The sequence below is a fragment of the Myotis nattereri genome, assembly GCF_964212035.1.
Source record: "Myotis nattereri genome assembly, chromosome: Y".
NCBI lineage: Eukaryota > Metazoa > Chordata > Mammalia > Chiroptera > Vespertilionidae > Myotis > Myotis nattereri.
This window is the reverse complement of record NC_138094.1, coordinates 27,978,254-27,993,422: the sequence shown is the minus strand read 5'-3', so window position 1 is coordinate 27,993,422 and position 15,169 is coordinate 27,978,254.

The following is a 15,169-nucleotide window of genomic DNA, read 5'->3' as shown; positions in this document are numbered from 1 at the left end:
AGTAGCCTCTGAGCCCACGAATAGGGCCGTCCTTTGCAACCTGCTCCAGTCACAAAATTCCTACTGCGATCCCAGGTCATCTGCCCTTGTGACCTTTTTTGGAAGAAAGGGGGTCCTTAGAATGTGCTCCAAGTCTGGGACCCTCTTTATGCATCCCTGGAATGTCAGTCAGCCCATCAGGAATCTCATGCTGGGGACACCCACTGATAACAGAAATCAGGAGTTCTCCCCAATTCTTCTGAGCTGTTTTGGAGAACGTGACAAGCTACAGTGTACAGAAGGAAAATCAACATCCCAACTGCCTTTCTGGATCCAAAGAGGCACCAAAGAGGCACCAAAGAGGCAGGAGGATGCCCTTCCTGGGTTCCACAGCAAGCCCTGCCTCTATGGGCCTTCAGAGGCCCTGGGGACCAGTCCCCATGCATGGGCTTTCCCATCGTCCGCTCTCTTAACCCAGCCTTCGAGCAGACAGCCTTCCACCTGGCTTCTTTCCCTCTGCAGTCAGACCTCTTCCTACCCTGACATATTTTGTCCTCTGTGCCTTTTTCAAACTCACAAGTCTCTGCTGGCACTACCTGCCCTGCCCGTGCCCAACAAGACCTGGTTCCAATGACATCTAGACCTAAACAAGGGATTGCCCCTCTTTTTTGCTCCCCAAGGAGAACATGCCTCATATCCAAGACATGCCTGGCTCTAGCCATTTAATGCCAAGGGCAGTGCTTCTAGAGGCACAAGGGAGGTGCATGAGGAAGAGCACTCACTCTGGGCTAGAGGGACAAGGCAGAAAATGGCCCAGAGAATCCCAAAAGGGACCCAGAATGAGGCACAAAAGTGAAATGGCAGCAGAGCATGGGCCAGTCTTGCTGAATCTGTGATCTGCATCCCTTAAATATCAGAGACATAATCTACCAGATTATGCAGACAGCGGTGGTGTTGGGGAGGGGTTGGGGTGCAGGGTTGGCCTGGCGTAGATGAAGTGCCAGTGACATTCCCAGATCCCAACCCCAAAGGCACTAGGTCATTCCAATAGAGAGTGCAGGGCAAGGTAGGGAGAATGGCACACACCGATCCTGGACACAAAGAAGACGAGAGGTCGAGAGGGAAAGGGAGGGCCCAACCATGGCATTCAGGCCTGCAGAGGGATGCTTCTGGTGAAGATTGCACTTCTGCCTCATCAGATGGTAAGAATTATGCTTCTGACCAGAGAAGGAGAGAATGGTTCCTGCTACTGCATCCCTGTCATCCACTGACCCTAAATCTCCAACTCGAAGCCAGAGGAAGACTATTGTGGCTGAGAGGAAAACCAGATGCTATAGGCTGTACAGCCCATTCCACTGCTGATTGTTCCCCTGGAGACGGTTCCATAAGACTCATGGCCACAAAAGTTCTGTATCCATACTTGACAGGAAATCCCTCTATGCCCTATGTGAGGGCTGGCAGGAGGCACTGGCACAGAGTGGACATCTTCTCAGGGATGTCCACGGGTCAGCTGATCCTCACCTGCCAAAGCCAGACACCTCTCCTCGCTCTTCAATCCTTGATTTACTCCAAAAAATTTACTGAGTGCCTAAGGGTACATCCACTGCTATTCTGGGTGATCAGCTCGGACACCTCATGAGACGTTCATGATCTTCCTCAGGGTATCTCTGAGCCATGAACCCTCACTAGATTGAGGAGACCAACAAACAAACAAAACAAATGAAATGCAAAATGAGTAAATCACAGACTAGTCTTGCTTTGCACTGTAGAGCAACCCACATAGAATAGTACCTCCAGCTAATACCCTGCCCAGCAATCCAAATAACCATAGGAAAAGTTGTTATTTTTCAATGGCTATTACAGAGTTATGGCACAACATTAATAAACATACCATACATGTAAATAAATAAAGTAGTAAAATCACTAGTTAGCACCCTGTGATTTTAATATTTGAGAATTAAACACTGACATGCGCCTTTGCAAACTATTTCAAGAGTATTTTAAACATGGCTTGAGGGTCTTCTGCTCATACAACTTTCCACACAGAGTGAGAGTCTTTTCCATGCCCTGGTGAACTGTCACATTGCTTACTAGTTTTGGATAAGCTTCCAAGGTCCCATCCTTCCTGCTGCCTACGTGGGCACCCGTCTCTGGGAGAGTTCCTTTAGTGTGAAGCTCTTTGGCCTCATGGCTTGCCCTGGGACCTCTCCATCCTTTTTTTGGTCACAACCATGTTGCTCATTTACACTTGTCTGATAGCTGGCCATTGTGAACCTGAAGCTGGATTCTGAGTCAAGATGATGAGTAAAAGTAATTCCTCATGTTTGGCAGAATTTAAGAAATTACAGAAGCATTCCGCTTTCCAAGTCTCATTACTTCTCTCTCCAGGCAAGAGACCTTGGCAGGGGCCATCAATTGACTTCCTTCTCCATGTTCAGTATCTGAGGCCTGAATCAGTCGCCTGCACTCATATCTCTGAGTGGGTCATGGGACGGTGACACAAGAACAAGGCACTGGTTCCTGATGTAAGGCTCCCATGTCCATCACCTGGGCCAGCCTGATGGGAGTGTGCCTAGAGAAGTCACCGGAGAATGGGAACATGCCACTCTATGTGTGGCAGCGGTAGACATGATCAGGGTCATGGGCAAAAAGCAGGAGTGTACATTTAGGTGACAATCACTCACCGCAATCCAGGTTCTCAGCAGGTCTGTGCTCAGTCTTGGTCTATAGACCCAGCCAGTTCTTCCAGTCAGATGGGGGAGGGGAAAACATGTTGGAAGAAATAACGACAGAAAACTTCCCTGATACAGGCCAGAAAATAACTATGCAAGTCCAAGAACCACACAGAGTCACAAATAAGATGAACCCAAAAAGACCAACACCAAGCCACATCATAATTAAACATCAATGCAAAAGTAAGAATCATAAAGGTTGACAGACAGAGACAGAAAGTTACCTACAAGGCATCTCCCATTAGAATATCAACAGATTTCTCAACAGAAACACACCAGGCCTGAAGGGAATGGAATGAAATATACAAAGTGATGTAAAACAAGGGGCTGAATCCATACCCAGCAAGGCTATAATTCAAAATTGAAGAACTAATAAGGAAATTTACAGACAAAAAAGGGCTATGAGTGTTTATTACCACCAAGTCAGCAATGCAAGAAATGCTAGAGGAATGGAAGTAAAAAGAAGAAACAGAAAGGCAAGGAAAAGCACACACATTAAGAATAAATATGACAAACAAGTACTTACAATAATAACATTAAAGGTAAATGGATTCAGTGCTCCAATCAAGACATGAGGCAGCTGAATGGATAAGGAAACAAAACCCATATTTTGCAGTATGCAAGCGACTCACCTCAGAGCAAAGGATTCACACAGATAGTGAAAGAGGGAAAAATAAATTTTCAACAAATGGAAATGAGAAAAAAGCTGGGGTGGCAATGCTTATATCGGAACAAAATAGAACTCTAATGAAGGTCATAGCAAGGGATAAGGAAGGCCACTACACAATACTAAAAGGAGCAAATCAACAAGAGGATATAACTCTGGTAAACATATATGCACCCAGTACAGGAGTGCCCAAATACAAAAAACAACTTCTGGAAGGTATCAAGGGATAGATAGATAGCAATAGTATCAATGTAGGGTACTTCAATATCTCACTGACACCACTGGATAAATCCTCTAAACAAAAAACCTCCAAACAAACAGCAATCCTAAATGACTCTCCAGTTCAGATGGACTTGACATCTCCAGAACATTTCATCCCAAAGCTACCAAATATACATTCTTCTCCAGTGCACACGGGACATTTTCAAAGATAGGCCACATATTAGGACACAGGCAAAGTCTCTTCAAATTCAGGAGGATAGAAAACGTAATAAGCATCTTCTCAGGTCACAATGGCATAAAACTAGAAATCAAGTGCAATAAAAACAATGAAAAAAATCAAACACTTGGAGGCTAAATAGCATGCTATTAAACTATAGTTGGGTTACCAAAGAGATCAGAGAAGAAATGAAAAGCATCCTGGAAACAAATGACAATGAAAACACACAATCCTAAAATCTATGGGACACAATGAAAGCAGTCCTGCGAGGGAAGGTCACAACTCTGTAGGCCTACCTTAGAAAACAGGAAAAAAATGGTAATAAATTAAGTAATCTTCAACTTAAATAATTAGAAAGAGTGCAACAATAAAAGCCCATATTACCAAAAAAGAAAGAGATAATAAAGATCAGAGCAGAAATAAAAGCCATAGAGACCAAAAAAATAATACAAAAGATCATGAAAGCAAGAGCTGGTTCTTTGAAAAAAAGAAAAAAAAATTGATGAACCTCTAGGGAGGCTCACCAAGAAACTAAGAAAGGGGACCCAAATAAACAAAATCAGAAATGGAAGAGTTGAAGTAACAAATAACCCGGCAGATATACAAAGGATTGTAAAAACTATAAGAACTCTACTCCTACAAATGGAAAACCTGGACAAAATGGACACATTTCTAGACAAATACAAGCTTCCAATACTCAATCAGAAAGAAGCAAAAAACCTGAACAGGCCGATAACTACTGATAAAATTGAAACAGTAATCAAAAAGCTTCCGAAAAACAAAATCCCTGGACCAGATGGCTTCACAAGGGAGTTTTTCCAAACATTCAAAGAAAAACTAAAAGCAATCTTTTTCACACTATTTCAAATAATTCAAGAGGACGGCATACTTCCGAGCTCTTTTCATGAAGCCAGCATTACCATAATCCCAAAACCAGAAAAAGACACCACAAAGAAAGTGACTTACAGGCCAATATTCCAGATGAACATTGATGCTGCAATCCTCACCTAAATTCTACAACCCGGATACAACATTACATTAGAAAGATCATACACCATCACCAAGTGGATTTATTCCAGGGATTCAAGGATGGTACAATATCCACAAATCAATGCACATGAAACATCACATAAACAAATTGAGAGAGAAAAACCACACAATCATATCATCTGGTGCAGAAAAAGCATTTGACCAAGTGCAACAGCCTTTTCTGATAAAAACACTCAGCAAAGTAGGAATAGAAGAATCATACTTCCACATAATAAAAGCCTTATATGACAAACCTACAGCCAACATCATACTCAATGGGCAAAAACTAAAACCATTTCCCTCTAGAACAGGAAAAAGAGAGGGACACCCATTTTCACCACTCCTGTTCAACACAGTACTGGAAGTCCTAGTCACAGTGATCACACAAGAAAAGGAAAGAAATGGTTCCCAAATTGGAAAAGAAGAAGTAAATTGTCATTATTTGAAGATGACATGATACTGTACATAGAAAACCACAAACACTCCTTCAAAAATTTAGTTAACTTAATAAATGAATTCGGCAATGTAGCAGAGTACAAAATTAACGCCAAGAAATATATGGCATTTTTATACACCAATAGTGAACTTACAGAAAAGGAGATTAAAAAAAGAATCCCATTCATCATCCCACCAAAAAAATTAAGATAACTAGGAATAAACTTAGCTAAGGAGGTAAAAGACCTCCACTGAGAAAACTAGAAGATGTTGAAAAAAGAGGTAGAGGAAGACATAAAGAGATGGAAGAACATACCTTGTTCATGGATTGGTAGAAACAACATCATTAAAATGGCTATACTACCCAAAGCAATCTATACATTCAATGCACTCCGCATTAAAATACCAACAGCATATTTCACAGACCTAGAAGTAACTCTCCAAAAATCCATCTGGAATAAAAAAAAAAAAAGATCACGAATAGTGGCAGCAATCTTGAGTAAGAATAACAAAGTAGGAGGGATCTCAATACCAGATATCAAGCTGTATTACAAAGCTACTGTGTTCAAAACTGCCTGACACTGGCACAAGAATAGACACATAGGCCAATGGAATTGAATAGAGAACCCAGAAACCAATTCAAACAACCAAGCTCAATTAATATTTGACAAAAAAAGCAAAAACATACAATGGGGATAAGACAGTCTCTTCAATAAATGGTGCCGGGAAATTTGGTCAGACAAATGCAAAAATGAAACTAGGCCACCAGCTGACACCATGCATAAAAATAAGCTCAAAATGGATAAATAACTTGAACATAAAGCTGGAAACCATAAAAATAGTAGAGGAATCCATAGGCAGCAGAGTCTCAGATATATGCGGAAGCAATATCTTCACAGACACAGCTCCTGGGGCAATGGAAAATAAAGTTAAAATGAACAAATGGAAAGACATCAAAATAAAAAGCTTCTTCATAGCAAAAGAAACCATCAACAAGGCAACAACAAAGCCCATTGCATGGGAGAACATATTTGCCAATGTTCTCTCTGATAAGGGTTTCATCCTCAACATTTATAGGGAACACATACTACTTAACAAAAGGAAGATAAACAACCCAATCACAAAAATGGGCAACGGACCTAAATAGATACTTTTCCAGAGAGGACAAAAGGAAGGCCAAGGGACACATGAAAACATGCTGAGAGTCACTAATCATCTGAGCGATACAAATCAAAAGGACAATGAGATACCACCTAACAGCTGTCAGAATGGCTATCATCAACAAAGGGCAAGTGCTGGTGAGGATGGCGAGAAAAAGGAACCCTCCTTCACTGGTGGTGGGAATGCAGACTGGTGCAGCCACTATGGAGAAGAGTATGGAGTTTCCTCAAAAAACTAAAAACGGAACTCCCATTTGACCCAGTGATCCCACTTCTGGGAATATATCCCAGGAACCTAGAATTACCAATCTGAAAGGATGCATGCTCCTCTATGTTCACTGCAGCACAATTTACAATAGCTAAGATTTGGAAACAGCCTAAGTGCTGGTCAGCAGATGAGCGGGTTAAAGAGCCCTGGTATATCTACATAGTGGAATAGTATGCTACATCAGAGCAAAAGCTGGCCCAGTATAAAACAAAAAGGAGCTGTTGGGAGCTTCAGTCACCCGCCAGCCTGAACACAACCCTCAGCCCCTCACCCAGACTGGCCAGGAACCCCAGTGGGGACCCCCACCCTGATCCAGGACAGCCTTCAGGGAAAACCAGCCGGCCCCCACCCGGGCACCAGGCCTCTATCCTATATAGCAAAAGGGTAATATGCCTCCCAGCACTGGGATCAGCGTGACAGGGCAGAGCGCCCAAACCCCCTGATCACCCAGCAGCTCTTTGTGTGACAGGGGGCGTGGCCACAACCTCCCTATCTGCCCTGCTCTGTTCATGACAGTGGAAGGCGCCCCAACCCCCTGATCAACCCTGCTCTGTGCCTGATAGGGGGGAGCTCCCCAACCCCCTGATCGCCCTGCGGCTCTGTGTGTGACATGGTGCGGTGCCCCAACCCCCTGATTGGCCCTGCTCTGTGTGTGACAGGGTATGGAGCCCCATATGGAGCCCCTCTGTGTGGGGTGCAGCACTCCAACCCCCCTTCTCTGTGTGTGATGGGGTAGAGCCATAACTTCCCCATTGACTCTGCCATGAGTGTGACAGGATGTGGTGCCCCAACCCCCTAATCCGCCCTGCTCTGTGTGTGACAGGGGGCGGTGCCCCAACTCCCCTATTGGCCCTACTCTGTGAGTGACAGCGGGGAGCTCCTCAAACCCCTGATTGGCCCTGTTCTGTGCATGACAGGGGGGAGCTTTCCAAACCCCTGATGGGCCCTGCTCTGTGCGAGACATGGGGTGACTCCGCAACCTCCCCATCGACGCTGCCTTGAGTGTGACAGGGGGCGGTGCCCCAACCCCCCAATCGGCCATACCCTGAGCACGACTGAGGGTGGTATGGCAACCTCGCAATCCACCCTGCTCTGTGCATGACAGGGTGGGGTGCCCCAACTCCCCAATCAGCCTTGCTCTGAGCCCGACCAGGGGCTGCACCTAGGGATTGGGCCTGCCCTCTGCCACCCGGGAGCAGGCCTAAGCCTGCAGGTCATTATCTCCCAAGGGGTCCCAGACTGTGAGAGGGCACAAGCCAGGCTGAGGGACCAGCCACCCCCCCAGTGCACAAATTTTTGTGCACTGGGCCTCTAGTTCAAGTATAAGGGGCTTTCAAAGTTGCGGAGGGAGGTATGAGAGGAAATCAGGGGGAGATGTGACTTCAGTAGAGTCACAAGATGCAATATTCCTGGCTTTTAATGATGAAGGAAGCGGTCACCAGTCACAGAATATGGGTGGTCTCCAGAAGCTAGAAAGAAAGTCTCCCCAAGAGCCTCCAGAAGAGAATGCAGCCTCCTGATACCTGGATTGCAGCCTGGTGAGCCCCACACCAGACTTCTGTGCTAATAACTGTAACACATTTGCATTGTTTCAGGCCACTAAATTTGTGATAATTTTTTTACGGCAGCAGTAGATAACTAACACACATGTCAAAGCTTAAAAAAAGCCTTGCAGGCATGAGGAAAAAATATTTAAAGAAGTGTCAGCAAAAAGGTAAATGAAAGTGAGGATAGAGGGAGTTCATTTACTATGGCACATGGATTGTAAAACTTTGTCAGAAAGGTTGGTCTGAGCACAATGCTGCATCAACGTGGAGCTACTTACAGCAATATGGAGAAAGAGTATGGAAAAGAACAGCGTTGTGTTTTTTTTCCAGCCTGATTCCCTAACACTGAGACCAGGATATAATAAGTGCTCAATGTTTGCAGAATGCAGCTGCAAGGAGGGGACTGTAATTTAGACAGTATAAGATGACCCTGAGATTAGGGCAGAGGTAATGCTGGCATGAAAGGCAGGGTGGGATTGACTAGCTCAGTTGAGGACCTTTGAGGGCATGGAGGAAAGGGGTGGTCTCAGGCCTGAGAGCTGAAGTCTGTGTTTGAACAATTATCACCACCTTTTTGAGAACCGGCTGAAGTTGTTAAGGTCCTTACATAAAGCAATCCTCATTACAAGGGACAGGGCCTGTTGCCTAAAGGTAGGGGAGCCCTGACTGGCTCCTGTGGGGAAGATAGCATCTGTCTCGAGTAGCTAGGGTGACTTTGTTAGGGGCAGAAATAGAACATTCAAGACTAGCTACCCTATATAATAAAAGGTTAATATGCAAATCAACGAAAAGGTGGAACAACAAGTTGCTATGACATGCACTGACCCCAGGGAGCAAATGCTCAATGCAGGAGCTGCTCTCTGGGGGTCAGTGCACTCCCACAGAGGGAGCACTGCTTGGCCAGAAGCCGGGCTCATGGCTGGCAAGTGCAGTGGCAGTGGCGGGAGCCTCTCCTGACTCCATGGCAGTGCTAAGGATGTCTGACTGATGGTTTAGGTCCACTCCCCAAGGGCTCCCGGACTGTGAGCAGGTGCAGGCCAGGCTGAGGGACCCCTCACCCCTGAGTGCCCAAATTTCGTGCACCAGACCTCTAGTTAATTATAAAAAACATTAGTCATGTTCTGCTCACTGTGATTGTTTTGTCCTGATTAAAGAAGGCACATTCTAACCTGGCTGGGAGTTGCAAGCAGGACCTAGGACCTCACTTGGAAAGACGGCCCATCCTCCACATCCAGTGATGCCTTCCCCAGGATATAAGTGACACATTTTCCCATGGAACTCTGAATTAGTACCTTTCCCTCTAACTTTCTTCAAATTAAGAGAATCTATGGAGTTCCCTATACTGCACAGTTTTAATGAAAGAAAATAAGACTTTCTAAGAGCATCAAATACATTTTTTTTATATTTATAAACATATATACTCCTCTCTCTCTCTCTCTCTCTCTCTCTCTCTCTCTCTCTCTCTCTTTCTCTTTAAAATATATTCTTACTGATTCAGAGAGGAAGGGAGAGGGAGGGAGATAAAAACATCAATGATGAGAGAGAATCGCTGGTCGGCTGCCTCCTACACACCCCGTACTAGGGATCAGGCCAAAACCTAGACATGTGGCCTGACCTGGAATCAAACTGTGACTTCCTGGTTCATAGGTTGATGTTAACCCACTGAGTCACACTGGCCGGGCTCAATTCTTATTTATAAATTCATTCCAAGGACATATACAGCTTGAAAAGCTTTGAAAGCAGTTTTAAAAAAAACAACAACTAGCTTTTAAGTAGCAAGAAAACAGTTATAGAAGAAAGTTTAAATTAAAAGAAAAAATAATTGTTTTACTTTATTCAAGAGTGGGAACATCCTCCATGAAAATGTGTACCTTGACTGAGGATGGCTGGGTGGCCTTATCACACCTTAGGAAATCAAATGCTTTTTACAATGACAAGAAAGAGAGTTTCATCTAATTTCTCTCCCAGGGTAGATGTCTGTCAACAGAAGGTGGACATGAATAAAAGGAGGGGCTTGCACAATCAATCCAGAAAATCAGCAATCTATGAGTAATCCAGAACCCAGTATATATCTCCTCTGCCACACACCCTCCCTCCCAGCCAGTGAGCAAGACAATTACTCTCAAGTCAAGCTAAGTGCCCCCCAGTCACAGTGGCCCAATGCTGACATACAAAGCATACAAATAATTCTCACTCTGGCATAAAAGTGACAACTTTCTTGGAAGAAAAGCAGATACTGTAAATTTCTCAAAGTCTTCCTGAAACATTTTCTAAAGTAATTTTTACTTCTTTAGAAAAAATGCATACCTGGCAAACCATCTGTAATAAAAGGCCCATTCTATAAAACCTTACCTGGTCCTACTCATATCTGCAATCATAATCATATTTACAGACAAATATATCTATACTAAGAAAAGAGCAATATGCTAATTAGACTGGGAGACCTTCCAGGAGACCTTCCAGATGTTCTTCTGGACAAAGCCATGGTGGTGGGGCCAAGGTAGAGGCGGTTAGAGGCCAAGAGGGGAGGGCAGTTGTGGGTGATCAGGCTGGTGGGGGGCGGTGCTGTTTGGGGGTAAGCAGATCAGCAGAGGGGCCAGTTGGGGGCAAGAAGGCCATCAGTGGGGGGCAGTTGGAGGTGATCAGGATAGCGGGGGTGGGGGCCAGTTTGGAGTGAGCAGGCCAGCAGGGGGAGAGTTGGGGATGAGCAGGCCAGTGGGGAGGGAAGGGAGGGACAAGCAGGCCAGCAGGGGCGGAAGTTTGTGGTGATCAGGCTCGTGGGGGGGGGGGGGGCATGTGGGTGCAAGCAGGCCAGCAGTGGGGGGCGGGGGGAGGTCAGCTGGGGTCGAGCAGGCCGGCAGGCAGAGTGGTTAGAGGCAATGAGGCAGGCAGGCAGGCAGGTGAGCGGTTAGGAGCCAGCAGTCCCAGATTGCGAGAGGGATGTGTGACTGCTGTAAACTGGCAGTAGGACATCCTTCGAGGGGTCCCAAATTGGAGAGGGTGCAGGCCAGGCTGAGGAACACACTGTCCCCCGTGCATGAATTTCATGCACCGGGCCACTAGTAAAAATATAAACAAACAGATAAAAACAAAGATAACATGCTAAAGACCACAAATTTATTATATGGCAAAAGTCAAGATTCAAAAATATCTCCCCTACTAGCAGAATTAGGTGGGAAATTAACAAAGTAGAATTTAATAGGATGCAAAATAAAGTCTCATACTAGGGCTTTAAAAAAAAAAAAAAACCTGCACAACAGGATAACCTAGTTTAAGACCAGTGCATCTACAAAAACACATTTTCGTTTATTGCAAGCTCAACAAGAGGCAGCAGTCTGAAACAGTGGTCCCAAAAAGCTAATGCAATTCTAAGTTGCATTAAGAGAAGACAATGTCCTCTTCACAAATAATATCATCCTGGGGACCATACTCAGTTCTGGGAATCACATTTTAAAAGAATCAATAACTGAACTGTGTGTTGGGAGAAGGGTGGGATCTAGCCTAGGGAATATTCTGCACAAAAGCTAGTGAAGGAACTGGGGATGTTTAAACTGTTTTATTTTGTTTTCCATCTCATCTGTAAAGAGGATATGCTGCATAATGGAAAAGGGAGTGGACTAGGAATGGCAAATGGGTTTCCTTTCCTGAGCCAGTTCTAATCAACTGGTAGTGACTCCCAGGACCTGGTGCTGAGAAAGATTCTGAGAGTAGAAAGGAGGGAGTGAGGGCAGAGAGAGAGACATCAACTGGTTGCCTCCCACATTATCCCAATCTGGGGATTAGGGGAGTAGAGGAGCAAACTGCACCCAAAGTAGGTACCTCTGACTGGGAATTGAACCCAGGACCCTTGGGTATGCTGCAATTCTCTAACCACTGAACAACACCCACAAGGCTTCAGTGCATCTTAGTTCTTATACCATTCTCTGGCTATGTTTTTATTACCGTGTTAACATAAGAAACATTCAAACCTGTAAAGAATTTTGTGTTTATTTGAGCAAACTGTCGACAAGTGCCTGGAAGCAGTACCTCAACGGATTGGGAAAGTGCTCTGGAGAGTGGCGGGTTTTCTTCTATTTTTATACATTACAACCAAAGGAGGAGACATAGGTAGGTTACAAGAAATTCATTGGTGATACATTAGAGAGGCGGGAGAAACCAAAGGGGTCTTGGGGGTGAGGGAGAGAACCTGTGGGACTGGATAAAAAATAAAATGATAGACACATACTTAGAAGGGTGTAGGATAGCCAACAGTCAACAATTAACATGAGAACAATGAAGGAATTAGTGGTAACTGTCCGGGAGCCCAAGCACATTAGGTTGTGCCACAAGGGGCCCAGAAAAAGGGAAGTTACAAGTTACCCAGATATTTCAAGGGTATCCTAGCTAATAAAAGACAAAAGGGTAATGAACCGTACCTCCGCTATGCTTCCCATTGGCTAATCAGGGCGAGATGCAAATTAACTGCCAACAAAGGCACAATGATGGGAGGTTAATTTGCATACATAGGCACAATGATGGGAGGCGAAAGGGGAAGGACAGAGGAAGCTGCCTGACGCTGACAGTGATCGGAAACCCAGGCAGCAGGCAAGAGCCGGGTGGCAGGGCAAAGGGGGGGAACCTGGGCCGCCTTTGCCCTGCATGAACTATGCAGCTGGGAGAGGGGTGTGCGGCCGCTGGGAGCAGGGCGGGAACTTCCCGGGGTTTGCAGCAGGCAGCTGGGAGCGGGGCGGGAACTTCTGCCGCATTGTCATGGCAATGCGGCAGAAGTTCCCGCCTCGTAGCTGCTTGCTCATTCACTTACTCGCTCATTCATTCACTCATTCACTCACCCATTATTCACTCACTCACTCACTCACTCACTCACTCAGCAAACCCTCTCAGGTCCCTGGCACCAGGCCAGGCACTGAAGTTGAAGCAGGATAAGACAGAGCAATGTCCTCAAGATGTTAGTAATTCAGTAGGGCGAAGCAGGCACATGAACAAGGCAGTTGTACGCACAGATGCAGTGTACTGGGTTCAGTGAGAGCAGTAACTAATGCCGACTTTGTTCTCTTGATACAATGGGGCCTCGGGAGCCAGGCTGCCCCAAGCCTGTAGGCCTCTGCCTAGGCCAGGAGTGGCTGGGGTCCAGGAACATGACAGAAGGCGCAGGTCGGGCTGAGGGGTCTGACCCCACCCCTCACCCTCACCCCCGAGTGCACAAATTTTTGTGCACCGGGCTACTAGTCTATCTATATAAAAGACTAATATGCTAAGTGTCCTGCCGTCAGGGTAATACGTTATGTCGCAATGCCCAGCTTCCTCTCCCTAGCGACTAGCCTCCTAGAAGTTTCTTCAGCCCAGGAACACAATTTGCTTTATAGCCAGGTAGAAACATTCACAGTTAACCAAATGTCTGTGAAGTATTTTCCTGTGCCTCATCTCATTTGATCCTCACACAAGTCGTGGAGTAGGTAGATCGGAGACTTGGTAGAATCCTATTTTCTTTTCATTAAACAGAAAATGAAGATTTAGAAAGTTTAGAAACTCGACCCAACTGAAAAGAATTGAGAAATGGTGGGCCCCCACCCCCCCCAACCCCCCCTTCCCCCGCTCAAAAAGAAATAAAGAAAAGAAATGGTGGACCTTAAAAATGACTTCAGGTTTTTTCACTGCACAAAATATAGTCAAACACTGCTGCAAATTAAATATTTTACCCTTTGTTCTCCCTGCGTGATCTACAATAATAATGTGCTTCTTCGTGTTGATATTTACTGCTGTGTTGCTGACAATTACCTGAAAAAGAAGTTGGAGTGCTTCACTGGGCTGGAAAAAGTTTAGCTAAATCAGAAAGCAGCTCTAATTAACAAGTTTGTTTTATATCTATAAAAGGGTAAGTTGACTCGCACATGGGTGATACATATAAAGCTCTCATTGGCAGCAATCACATGCATTTCAATCTGTCATTGTCGATCATGAATTTGGTTGACACTTCTATTATTGAGAAAGGGTGAACAGGGATATTAAAATATTTCTTCTAATTAATTTCCTTTCAATGTGCACAAATTCATGCACCAGGCCTCTAGTGTTATTATAGATGCAAAAAGACAGATAGGCTCAGTGAAGATACTGTCCTAGAATGTAACTACCCACTATTACTGCTTTTGGTTAAAGTTTAATTTCAGATCGTCCTTTGTGGTTACTTCAGGTCTTTGAGTTTGCAAGACCATCATACAGGCCTTCCCTGAGCTTGTCAGGTTACCATGTGGCCCCTTTCACCCACAGCATCTTGGTAAGCCAGCTTACCTTTATCTTCCTCGGTATGCACAAGAGTGGGTACTTGCCATGGCCTGTGTTGCTCGGTGGTTAGAGCATCAACCTGAGCAGCAGAGTCACCTATTGGATTCCTGGCCAAGGGCACATACCTGGGTTGCAAGTCCAAGCCCACAGTGGAGTGGAATGGGGGTGCTGCAGGAGGCAACCTATAGATGTCTCTTTCACATTGGTGTTTTTCTGACTCCCCCCCCCCTGCCACCCCCCCTTCCTTCCAGTTTCTAAAATCAATGGAAAATATGTCCTTACTCCTTGGGAGAGGTACAAAGAAAACCAAAAACCAAAAAACGATAAAAAGGTAGATACTTAAAGTTTAGCTCACTGATTTTCAACCAGTGACTTTTGCCTCTCCAAGAACATCAGGCAATGTCTGAGACATTCAGTAAGGTCAGAACTGGTAAGAGGCGCTGCATTTAGTGGGCAGAGAGGCCAGGGATGCTGCTAATCACCCGGCGGTGCACAAGACGGAGCCCCCTACAAAGGGTTTTCGGGTCCCAAAAGGCAACAGTGCCGCGCTTACTGCGTGACTTAATGAAAGGCAAAATAAGCAAAGCCCGAGCTGGCGGAGCTCGCTGGGTGCAATGCCTGGGCTTTGATGGGA